This window comes from Microcebus murinus, chromosome 2 (genome assembly GCF_040939455.1).
Source record: "Microcebus murinus isolate Inina chromosome 2, M.murinus_Inina_mat1.0, whole genome shotgun sequence".
In the NCBI taxonomy this organism is placed as follows: domain Eukaryota; kingdom Metazoa; phylum Chordata; class Mammalia; order Primates; family Cheirogaleidae; genus Microcebus; species Microcebus murinus.
In genome coordinates, this window is record NC_134105.1 from 33,606,640 (window position 1) to 33,619,423 (window position 12,784).

The 12,784-nt window shown below is 41.5% G+C and overlaps 1 protein-coding gene across 3 annotated transcripts in view; it reads right to left on the bottom strand.

The window, feature by feature from the left end:
• EIF2B3 (eukaryotic translation initiation factor 2B subunit gamma) overlaps positions 1 to 12,784 on the bottom strand; it is a 107,552-nt gene that overhangs the window by 7,949 nt on the left and 86,819 nt on the right. The window lies entirely within an intron of this gene.

Genomic DNA, 12,784 nt, shown 5'->3' on the forward strand with positions numbered 1-12,784 from the left:
AATTTATGGGTTTTTTTCGTACTTTTTTTTTTTACATGGTGGCCATTGCAGTCCCAAGTGACCACTGCTCAGGAGCTTTATGTTTTTATGAGACTGACGCACTACCTACTGCACTAACGAGGCACCTAGCTTTATGTTTTTAATTAGAATAAAACCTTCCTAGGCCAGGCATGGTGTCTCACATCTGTAATCCTAGCACTCTGGGAGGCCAAGGCTGGGGGATTGCTTGAGGTCAGGAGCTCAAGATCAGCCTGAGCAAGAGTGGGATCCTGTCTCTACTAAAAATAGAAAAACTTAGCCGGGTGTCATGGTGGGTGCCTGTAGTCCTAGCTACTTAGGAGGCTGAGGCAGGAGGATTGCTTCAGCCCAGGAGTTTGAGGTTGCCATGAGCTAGGCTGATGTGACAGCACTGTAGCTAGGGCAACAGAGCTGCCTGGGCAATAGAGCGAGATACTGTCTCAAAAAAAAAAAAAAAAAAAAAGAAAAGAAAAAACCTTCCTAGATGATTCTGGGAGTACCATTTTTATCTCTGATGCAGTAATAATCACAACCACATTTTATAGATGAGGTAACAGATTTAGAGCATTTAAACCATTTACCTTTTTAAAACCACATTACTGTTTCTTTTTTTCTTTTTTCTTTTTTTTGAGACAGTCTCGCTTTGTTGCCCAGGCTAGAGTGAGTGCCATGGCGTCAGCCTAGCTCACAGCAACCTCAAACTCTTGGGCTCAAGCAATCCTACTGCCTCAGCCTCCCGAATAGCTGGGACTACAGGCATGTGCCACCATGCCTGGCTAATTTTTCTCTATATATTAGTTGGCCAATTAATTTCTTTCTATTTATACTAGAGACGGGGGTCTCGCTCTTGCTCAGGCTGGTTTCGAACTCCTGACCTCAAGCTATCTACCCGCCTCGGCCTCCCAGAGTTTTAAGATTATAGGCGTGAGCCACCATGCCCGGCCCACATTACTGTTAAATAACAGATTTAATCCAGGTCTGCCTGACTCCAGAATCTGTCGTTCATTAATAATGTAATACAAAGAAATTAAAAAGAGAAAAGACTGGAGGAAGTATAGAACTGCTCAGTTGCTATTCTGAGATGGCTTAGCAGAAGGAGCTCTTTCCTAACAAGGGAATATTCAATACTCCTGAGTCAGAAATGATAAGAGTAAAAAATCGGTAGTTGAAGGGGAGGAGGAGGATAGGAAGGTATAAGCACTCTTTTAAACAAAACAAAACAAAACAAACCAACTAAGGAAAAATCCTCAAACAACCCAGGAGGAACGGGGGTAGGGGGTGGGAGTGGGGTGGGGGGTGTAGGAAATAAGACATTCCAAGGACTGAAAACACTGAAGCACACACCATTAGAAAAGATCCTTCCTAAGTGCCAAAACTTAGTAAAATGCAAAAAGGAATTCTAGCACTTTATGGCATTCCAGAGTCTTCTTTATCTCTATTCTTCTAGAAGGTTAAAGCCTGCTGGAAAGTAGCAAAAGGCCAAAGCCATAGCACCTCTGTGGTGTAGGCTAGAGAGATAGCACTAGTTTGCTTTTTGGCATAGGCTCAGGATACACTAAGTGGGTGGGCTTTAAGGGACCTTCCAGAGGTTTCCCACTTGCCTAACTTTGCAAAGTGGTCCAGTTAGGGTAGTTCCTGTTCCTTGGGGGAAATTCACCACCAAAACGATAAGGAAGTATAGAAAGCCTTAGAAACAGAGGCTCTGGGAACACAGCTGGCTTGCAATTTATCACTGAAAAGTCTCTTTCTTTTTCTAAGGTGGTAGTAGGGGTATGCTTCCTACTCATTTAAGAGTTTAAGAGCCTAAGAATGCATGCTCTGGAGCTAGGAAAGAGGTAAACATAGTCAGCAGACAAAAAACAGCCAACAGGAACGCAAGCAACCATAATTAGAGACAATTAAATGTCTATTTTGGAACCTGGGATATAAGTGGGAACTGTTTCTAGAAGGAAGAGGCAGGAATGACTGAGGTCAGATTTCCACAGCAACAGATAGGTTTTCCTTATGTTTAGCAGGTCTGACTGAGGTCTTCAAGAACCTCCCATATTGGTTGTCTTATCTAGTTAGTTAGTTGATTTTACGTATGTATGTATGTATATTTGTTGGTTAGTTATGACAGGGTCTCCCTCTTTGCCCAGGCTGGAGTGCAGTGGTGTGACCACAGTTCACTGCAGCCTCCAACTCCTGGGTACAAGCTATCCTCCTGCCTCAGCCTACCAAGTAGCTGGAACTATAGGAGTATGCCACCATACCCAGCTAATTTTTGTTTTTTATAGAGACAGCATCTCACTATGTTGCCCAGGCCGGTCTCAAACTCCTGACCTCAAGTGATCGTCCCACCTTGGCTTCAAAAAGTGCTGGGATTATAGGTGTCAGCCACCATACCCGGCCTTATCCAGTTTATGTGTAACTCTTTTTGAGACACATAAACTACTATTGTAGAGTCTGCAGACATGATAGGGAAAAATAGGTGGGTTGACGGAAAGCTGGTGGCTCTCCTGAGGCTCCTGCTCAGTGCATCTGTAGAAGGCTTTGAGATGAACACCTGAGAACAGCTTGCTGAATTTCAAGCTCTTTTCTGACCATTTGTCTCCTCAACTATTTCCCAGGATCACTTCTGTGGTCAGAAATCACCTCCATTAGGAAGGCTGAGGGATTCTGGAGAAATTTCAACCCAACACATCTTTCCCTCATCCAGAAAGAAACTCCAAGATCAAGGATTTTACTGGAAGTGTGACTTCTCATGGTAGAGGGGATGGACAGATAGGACTATGTCAAACAAACCTTCTCTGGGTTGTCAATCCACAGCAAGGACTGTGCTTTTTTTTGATTAGTGTCGAAGGAAGGAGGAGAGGTGAGTCCTTGTTGCCCAAAAATAGAACTTGCCCCAATACCAGAACTATTCTTTTTTGAGACAGAGTCTCACTTTGTTGCCCAGACTAGAGTGAGTGCTGTGGCGTCAACCTAGCTCACAGCAACCTCAAACTCCTGGGCTCAAGCAATCCTACTGCCTCAGCTTCCCAAGTAGCTGGGACTATAGGCACACGCCACCATGCCCAGCTACTTTTTTATACATATACACTTTTAGTTGTCTAGCTAATTTCTTTCAATTTTTTTTAGTAGAGACAGGGTCTCACTCTTGCTCAGGCTGGTTTCGAACTCCTGACCTAGAGTAATCCGCACGCCTTGACCTCCCAGAGTGCTAGGATTACAGGTGTGAGCCACCATGCCCAGCCTACATGTAGCTTTTCTTTTCTTTTCTTTTTTTGAGACAGAGTCTCACTCTGTTGCCCAGGCTAGAGTGAATGCCATAGTGTCAGCCTAGCTCACAGCAACTTCAAACTCCTGGGCTCAAGCAATCCTCCTGCCTCAGTCTCCCAAGTAGCTACAGGTATGCACCACCATGCCCGGCTAATTTTTCCTATATATTTATTTAAGTTGACCAATTAATTTCTTTCTATTTTTAGTAGAGACGGGTCTCACTCTTGCTCAGGCTGGTTTTGAACTCCTGACTTTGAGCAATCCACCCCCTTCGGCCTCCTAGAGTGCTCTGATTACAGGCGTCAGCCACCGCGCCCAGCCTTACATGTAGCTTTTCTAAGCATGTGATTAAGGTCTACTTTAGACCAACTAACCACTTTAGCTCAAAGATGATGGCTCAGTCATCCATATCTCTCCACTGAGGAGCCTCTTAACCTTAGCCCATGGGGCCCTGGTCTAAATGTCCCTCTAGTCAAAGAACTATCTATTAGTTTTTATTTTTATTTATTTATTTATTTTTGAGACAGAGTCTCACTTTGTTGCCCAGGCTAGAGTGAGTGGCATGGCGTCAGCCTAGCTCACAGCAACCTCAAACTCCTGGGCTCAAGCAATCCTCCTGCCTCAGCCTCCCGAGTAGCTGGGACTACAGGCATGTGCCACCATGCCTGGCTAATTTTTTTTTATATATATATATATGTTAGTTGGCCAATTAATTTCTTTCTATTTATAGTAGAGACGGGGTCTCGCTCTTGCTCAGGCTGGTTTCGAACTCCTGACCTTGAGCAATCCGCCCGCCTCGGCCTCCCAGAGAGCTAGGATTACAGGCATGAGCCACCACGCCCGGCCTATTAGTTTTTATTGATTGATTGACTGACAGGGTCTTGCTCTGTCATCCAAGCTGGAGTGCAGTGGCGTCATCATAGCTCACTGTATTTTGAACTCCTGGGCTCAAGTGATCTTCCTGCCTCAGCCTTCCAAGTAGCTGGAACTATAGGTGTATGTCACCATGCCCTGCTAATTTAAAATTTTCTTTTTGTAGAATAGGGTCTCGCTATGTTGCCCAGGCTGGTCTTGAACTTCTGGACTCAAGCAATCCTCCTGCCTCAGTCTTCTAAAATGCTGGGATTACTGGTGTGAGCCAGAAATGTGCCTAAAGGCACATTTCCTTGGTCACATTTTCTTCCTTCTCCACCAGGGGTAACCATTATTTGACTGTAGTGTTTGTTGTTCCTAAGTATTTTTATTACACATTTTAAACATATGGTATTGTTTTTCATGTTTTAATATTTTATATAAATTCTGTCACTCTCTATGTATTCTTCTGCAACTTGCTTTTCCCCCTTCAACATCGCATTTGTGAGATTTATCCAGGTTACTTCATATAATGAGATATAATACTTGAAGAAATGTCTTTCTTGTTTCTGGTCACTCTAGCTCTTGGGTCCTCTAAATTAAAATATACTGGCTCCACTGGGCAGGTTGAAAATTTCTTTTAGTTCTATGTGCCTCCCTTCACTATAAAGTTAGTGGTGAGAAATGTCTCCCTCCTAAGAAATCTGTCCTTATATTCCCTAAGCAGACGCTAAAAGAGAGGTTTGGGGGAAATCAAAGCAAAGATATAACCACCAAGGAATTAAGTTGTAGAACTCTTCATCTAAGAAGATAGGTTTAGTGCAAATGGTTTAAAGGTAAGAAATGAACTGAAAGCCATTAGAAGCCCCTTGAGTCTAGGGGATCTTCCCAAAGTTTCATAATTTGGTGTTTTCAAGAGTATGACAAGAATCATAAACAGAATTCTTTTAACAATTATGTTCTTTTTTGCAACTCTAATTACCTCTAATAGACCTATGTTTAAGAGGATTCACTTTTATAGCTTAAATTACACATTTGTGGGGTTCTTTTTTTATTCTTTTTTTTAGACAGTCTTGCTCTGTCGTCCTGGCCAGAGTACAGTGGCGTCATCATAGCTCACTGCAACCTCAAACTCCTGGGCTCCAGTGATCCTCCTGCCTCAGCCTCCTGAGTAGCTGGACTACAGGCAAATGCCACCACACCCAGCTAATTTTTCTATTTTTTTGTAGAGATAGGGTCTTGCTCTGGCTCAGGCTGGTCTCGAACTTTTGATCTCAAGAGATCAAGACCTCACAGTACCCATTTGTTAATAGCTTATTTTTATAAGTTTCATTTTCTACTTAGCTATATCTTCAAGTAGAGTTTCCCAGAGGATTCATGGGTGAGGTATATCTTCCTCCCTGGAATATTTGTGATGTTTATATATCAACCATAATTTGACTGGCTATAGGATTCTTAGGTCACAATTGCTTCCCCTCTAAATTCTCTAAATGTTGTTCAATGTCTTCTGGACTTAAATGTTGCCATGAAAAAGTCTGAAGTCAGCCTGATTTTCTCTCTTCTATGTGCCTTGATAGTTTTTTTTCTTTTTCTCTTTCCTTTCAGTTCTGCATGCCTTAATAGTTTGCAAAAAGGTTGCTTGCCATTTTTCCTTTGGTTCATGTGTGTTCCTATTCCTTATGCTGGCTGAATCTTGGTGTTCTGTTTGGATTTGATCTAAATTTCATTATGTTTTGCAGATATTCTTTAGTCTATGTATGAGTATGTGGCAGTTATCTAATATTATTATAGATGAAGCTTCCATCTCTGGTTTTGTTTTTTTCACATTGGCGAGGTTCAAGGAGTGAAGCGCTTGCTCTACTATTTTCTCTAGAAGTAGGCAGGGATCTCTCAATAGGTACTCAGACAATTACGGTAGGGGAGTTAAATCAGGGATCTCCATTTTTCATTCAGTAAATACTTACAAGTTATCTAATATATAAAAAGTGCAGGCCGGGCGCGGTGGCTCAAGCCTGTAATCCTAGCACTCTGGGAGGCCGAGGCGGGCGGATTGCTCGAGGTCAGGAGTTCGAAACCAGCCTGAGCAAGAGCGAGACCCCGTCTCTACTATAAATAGAAATAAATTAATTGGCCAACTAATATATATAGAAAAAATTAGCCGGGCATGGTGGCTCATGCCTGTAGTCCCAGCTATTCAGGAGGCTGAGGCAGGAGGATCGCCTGACCCCAGGAGTTTGAGGTTGCTGTGAGCTAGGCTGACGCCATGCCACTCACTCTAGCCTGGGCAACAAAGTGAGACTCTGTCTCAAAAAAAAAAAAAAAAAAAAAAAAAAAAGTGCAGTATTAAGGAGTTAAGGGATACAGGCTGGGAGCGGCGCCTCATGGCTGTAATCCTAGCACTCTGGGAGGCAGAGGCGGGAGGATTGCTTGAGGTCAGGAGTTTGAAACCAGCCTGAGCAAGAGCGAGACCCTGTCTCTACTATAAATAGAAAGAAATTAATTGGCTAACTAATATATATAGAAAAAATTAGCCGGGCATGGTGGAGCATGCCTGTAGTCCCAGCTACTCGGGAGGCTGAGGCAGGAGGATTGCTTGAGCCCAGGAGTTTGAGGTTGCTGTGAGCTAGGCTGATGCCACAGCACTTACTCTAGGCTAGGCAAGAAAGGGAGACTCTGTTTCAAAAAAAAAAAAAAAAAAAGGAGTTAAGGGATACAAAGACTAGGAGAAGAATTTCTATACTCAAGGAATTTATACTCTGGTTGAAGTGAAAAGAAATACACAGTAAGTGCCACATTGCCACACGAGCATAAATAATGTTACGGGCACATGGAGCACAGAGGTAGGAGAAATAATTTCTGGCTAGGACAATTCAAGAAGGCTACATGGAAGAAGTGGAATATGAAATGGACCTTTAGAGATGGGTAGGATTTCTATAGGTAAAGAGCTCTAAAGAGAGGTAATTCAGGCAAAATGAATGTTAACAATAAAGGAAAATGGAAAAGTAAGGGACCCAGCGGGCAGGGCAGTCAGTTGAGTATAGCTGAAGGGCACACTCAGAGTAACAATGAGAAGCAGTAATATCTCATCGAGCTCTGAAGGCTGCATTTGCTAACACTGTAGAGAGCATGGAAAACTTAGGTGAAACCCTGGCTTTCCAGTCTGCCTGCACGTGAAGGTGCAATTCTAAACTGCTGATTTGGTCATTCACCTTAAACTACGGGAAAATGTAGGAGATACTGCTCAGGACCAGGGGACCAAAGATGCAGAACACATGAATGACACTAAAGCCTTGACAATGAAGTTTTCACTAGACTTTGGATTCCTAAGCATTGGGTGTCATATAAAGTAGCAGAAATGAGAAAGATAGGCAGGAGCTTTCTCTGTATAGTCTCGCCTACACCTTCTCCAAGGTGGTCCTATTAGCATCCCTCAATCCCTGAGGATGTTGGGCAAGCATCCAAGCCACTGTCCAGAAAGCTCAGCAGCCCACCACTGCTAGCAGAGACAAGCACAACAAGAATATGAGAAAATCGCATCTGACTAAATTTATGCTCCTACCCTGCCACTCAGTCCAGACGTAATAGCAGCAAAGTAGTCAAGTCTCACATGACTGCAATTTAATTACCTTTCCCAAATTTACCTTAAGTAATTAAAACTAAATGACGCCAAAATAATAGGAAAAAGTTCATATGGGATGCAGGATGTCTGATCTTATCAGTCGGAGATAATTTGCAGGATTGGGTAATCTCTTAATGGTCTTCCTATTCATTAGCCCCATGTGGGCTGCCTATAGCTTTACCTCAATGTTTTTATTTAAATAAAATAGCAGCAGACGCCATCTGAACCTTTTACTGTTTCCCCAGCTAGAAATCCAAGGGGAATTTGGATTCCCAAATTCCAAAGGTCATTAGATTTATTAGGTCATCCAAGTTTCTTAGGGAGTTGTGGTTTCCTCACTAAGTCTCTTCATGTCAATTAGGACATCAACACTAGACTTTTTTTTTTTTTTTTTGAGACAGAGTCTCGCTTTGTTGCCCAGGCTAGAGTGAGTGCCGTGGCGTCAGCCTAGCTCACAGCAACCTCAAACTCCTGGGCTCAAGCAATCCTTCTGCCTCAGCCTCCTGAGTAGCTGGGACTACAGGCATGTGCCACCATGCCCAGCTAATTTTTTCTATATATATTAGTTGGCCAATTAATTTCTTTCTATTTATAGTAGAGACGGTCTCACTCTTGCTCAGGCTGGTTTCGAACTCCTGACCTCGAGCAATCTGCCCGCCTCGGCCTCCCAGAGTGCTAGGATTACAGGCGTGAGCCACTGTGCCTGGCCAACACTGGACTTTAATGTGGTGCTAGAGAGCTGCTCCTCTGCCCACCCACAGGAGAAGAAGGAGAGGTTGCTAATTAGAGCACAGGGGAAAGTTATGTCACTGTCTTCCTTGGAAGGTCTGAGGCAGGATGAGAAAGAGAATGGAAGGTACAAAGCCTCATTGAGTTACTCTGGAACCAGGTGATCAAATGGATGAAGGTAAGTGTAGTTCTGGTTTTCAGGAGAATGGTGATGTCTGTCAGTTAAGCAGGAGTCTGAAATGGGACATTTCAGTGTAGCAGTGGTGCAATTTGAAAAAAGTATGGAATACTACAATTTATTCATCTGTAAGAATGTAGTAATTTGGATGACATCTAAGGCCTTATCTCACTCTAACAATCCAGACTCAATGTTGGAGCCAGATCATGAGAAACCGTAAAGTTTCAACTTTCTTCTAAAAGTAATGGGGAGCCTTCAAAAGTTATTTTAATAGAACAGGGAGATGATCAGAGATATTTTTTAGAAAGACAACAATGGCAACATGCTAACTTGTGAAGTGAATAAATAGTAATAATAACAATAATAATAAATAAATAAAAATAGCAACTAACATTCTATGGGCCCAGCTTTGTTCTAAGTGCTTTATTTACATTTACTAACTCATTGAGTACTACCAATAAATCTATAAGGTAGCTCAGTTTTACCCCATATATCATGAGAAAATCAGGCACAAAGAGGTAAGACCAATTATCTAAGTGGGTAATAATTGACAGATCCAGGATTCAGTTTGCTAACAGACTCCAAAGCTCATGTTCTAATCCATAGGAGCAATGGTAGAAGGGTGGATTTCGAAGAGAAAGAAAGAAAGATACAAAAATAAGATAGAGAACACCTCAATGATTCAGGAAAGAGATAAAGATTTTACCTCTGGGTCTGACCTCTTCTCCTAACCTCTAATCACAAACTGAATACTAGACATCTCCACACACCTGGATATACTATAGGCATTTCTGACCTTTTGTGCCCTACATAGAACAATCCTCATGTCTCCACAGATCTGCCCCTCCTTCTTCATTTCAGAGTACACCATCCTGTACCCTGTTTCCCTAACTAGAAACCTTGGCTTCACCTATCAACTGTCCTCCCCCTTACCCTGCAAATCACTTCCTTGTTCACTCTGTGTCAGTATCCTTAGATTCCTTTTCCCATGTCTAAAATTGTTGATGTTCCCCAAGGAACAAATAGCTCTGAAAGTTTTTTTTTTTTTTTGACACAGAGTCTCGCTCTGTTGCTCAGACCAGAGTGCTGTGGTGTCAGCCTAGCTCACAGCAACCTCAAACTCCTGGGCTCAAGCAATCCTCCTGCCTCAGCCTCCCGAGTAGCTGGGACTACAGGCATGCGCCACTATGCCCGGCTAATTTTTTTCTATATGTCATTTTAGTTGTCCAGCTAATTTCTTCCTACCTTTTTAGTAGAGACAGGATATCACTCTTGCTCAGGCTGGTCTTGAACTCCTGAGCTCAAACGATCCACCCACCTTGGCCTCCCAGAGTGCTAGGATTACAGGCATGAGCTACCACACTTGGTCAGCTCTGAAGATTTTATTAAAGAAAAACAACAGTCCCCTGCTACCCCCTATTCTGCATTTCCCTCTTCCCAAAGGCAACTCTTTGAGTTATTTTTGCTGAGTATTTCAGTATTTACTTCCATTTCTCTAGGTATTAACATACTTGTGTTATTATTTCTGGATTTTCCAGTTTTAGGCATTGTCAATTGACTTTCCACAATAAAAGATAAGGATTTAGCTCTCCTTTTCCCCACCTGCCACCTTTCCCTTCCTATCCTTCATCCTTTCAATAGAGTTCTAGCATAACTTTGGTCAACAGTGTTTACTTTATTATGACTGTATAAATTCTATCTTGTAGCTGAGCCACATAGCAAATTAGGATGTCTTTTCATTTCTTATAGAGGGTGAATAGCCCTTATCTGAAATGACTGGGGCCAAAAGTCTTTGGATTTTAGATTTTTTTTTTTTTATTTTGGAATATCTGCATTATACTTACTGGTTCGGCATCCCTAATCCAAAAATCCGAAATCTGAAATACTCCAGTGAGCATTTCCTTTCGGTGTCATGTCGATGATCATAAAGTTTCAGATTTTAGATCATTTTGGATTTTTGGATTAGGGATACTTAATCTGTACAACTTTTTTGTTTTCCCAGAGTTAATAACTCTTGTTAGATGGTGATCTATGTTATCACCATTCAATCCCAAACTTTTAGCCAGTTGGCTAAATCTCCTTTCAATATCTGTTATTTAGTTTATATCTGTTTATTAGTTTCATATTCTTGAATAAGTCTTTTCTGGTTCTTTGGTTTTGTTCCACTCTGGGTTAACTGTTCCCTTTATGACTCATGCAGAGCTGTCATCCTCATCTTCCTTCATTGTCATCCTATGGAATTCTTTTTGCCCTTTTCTGAGTTGAATCTGTTTGGTTTACTCTTCATTTTGGTGGAATAAATCTAGTAAAGTTTTAGAGATATTTTCATGTCTGAAAATGTTTTTATTCTACTGTCACATTTGCTTAACACTTTGCCCAGGGATATAATTCTAGACTGAAATTAACTTTCCTCCAGAATTTTGAAGGCATTGTTACATTATAGTTTCTATTGTTGCTACTAGTAAGCCCAAAGCCATTCTGGCTCCTGATTAGTTGTATATAACAATTTTCTCTTTGGAAATCTGTAGCATGTTTTGTCTCCAGTGTTCTGAAATTTCAAAATGATGTGGACTTATTTTTACCCACTGTGTTGGGCACTTAGTGGGCCCTTTCATTCTCTTAACTTGTATCTCTCAGTTCTGGGACATTTTCTTATATTTCTCCTCTGTTTTTTCAATTCTCTTTTTATGGAACTCCTGTTCAGAGAATGGACTTCCTGGACTAGTCCTCGAAGTCTTCTTATTTTCTTTTCTATGTTCCATCTTTTTGTCTTTTGCTCTACTTTCTGAGAAATTTCAAACTTATCTCCTATTCTTATATTGAATTTTTCCTTTTTGTTATACTTTAAAATTTCTTAGAATTTTTTTTTCTTTGAAATGAAAGCTTGTTTAAAAGTATTTTCCTCTCCTTGCAGAGTCCATTTCTTCTAAGTCACTTTTTTTCTACTTGTTTGATTTGGTCTCTATCCTTCATCATAGAGGCTTTCTTTAGCTCTCTGGCAATCCTTGGTTATCTCTTCAAATTTAGGAGTGGAATCTAAAAAAGCTGATTGGAAGCTCTGAGCACAAAAATAGAATTTGTCGTCCATAAACTTCACTACATGGTGATCTGACTGTGCTGTTAGATAGAAATCTCTGATACAAATAAATTTATGTTATTCTTCTTGGGCTAGCCAGATTTTTGACAAGGCTCTTCCAAACTCCTAACTGAAGGAATTTTGGGAAATTGGAAAAGTGGGCTGGGGGAAGAACAAAGCTCAGCAGCCAATATCTCTATTTATATCAGCTTTCGTGATTTTTATTATACTTCCTTCCTCAGTCCTGTCTGTTGTCTTCTACTAGTCATTCTTCCTCAAGAGTAAAGGTAGCTCCTCTCCCTACAGTGTTTCCCTAATCTTTTGCTGGTAGCTGTGAGAGATAATTCGGCTTTCACTGGCCTTGTGGTCTTCCCCTATCCCTTTCTCCTGTTAATTCCTGGACAGAGAAATCAACAGATGTCAAGGCTAGAATAAATTTCAGGCTGATCCAGCCCAGTGGTTTTTAAAATTAGTTTTATGACTCTGCTTCATATTCTACAGGAGGGACAAGTGCCCCTTCCTACTGTATTCAGAGCAACTATGCTTTTATTGGTTCTAAATGTTGAGTTTCTACATAAGATTTATCTTTTTTTCCCCCTACCTGCCACTTCAGGAAAGACACATAAGATTTAACTTAAAGCCAGGCGTGGTGGCTTACGCCTGTAATCCTAGCTCTCTGGGAGGCCGAGGCCGGCGGATTACTCGAGGTCAGGAGTTCGAAACCAGCCTGAGCAAGAGCGAGACCCCGTCTCTACTATAAATAGAAAGAAATTAATTGGCTAACTAATATATATATATATAATTAGCTGGGCATGGTGGCGCATGCCTGTAGTCCCAGCTACTTGGGAGGCTGAGGCAGAAGGATTGCTTGAGCCAGGAGATTGAGGTTGCTGTGAGCTAGGCTGACGCCATGGCACTCACTCTAGCCTAGGCAACAGAGCGAGACTCTGTCTCAAAAAAAAAAAAAAAAAAAAGATTTAACTTAAGAAAAAGTTCCCTTAATAGATTTCAGTTTCTAAAAAAGAGAGTAAAAATTTTATTTAAAAAAAAA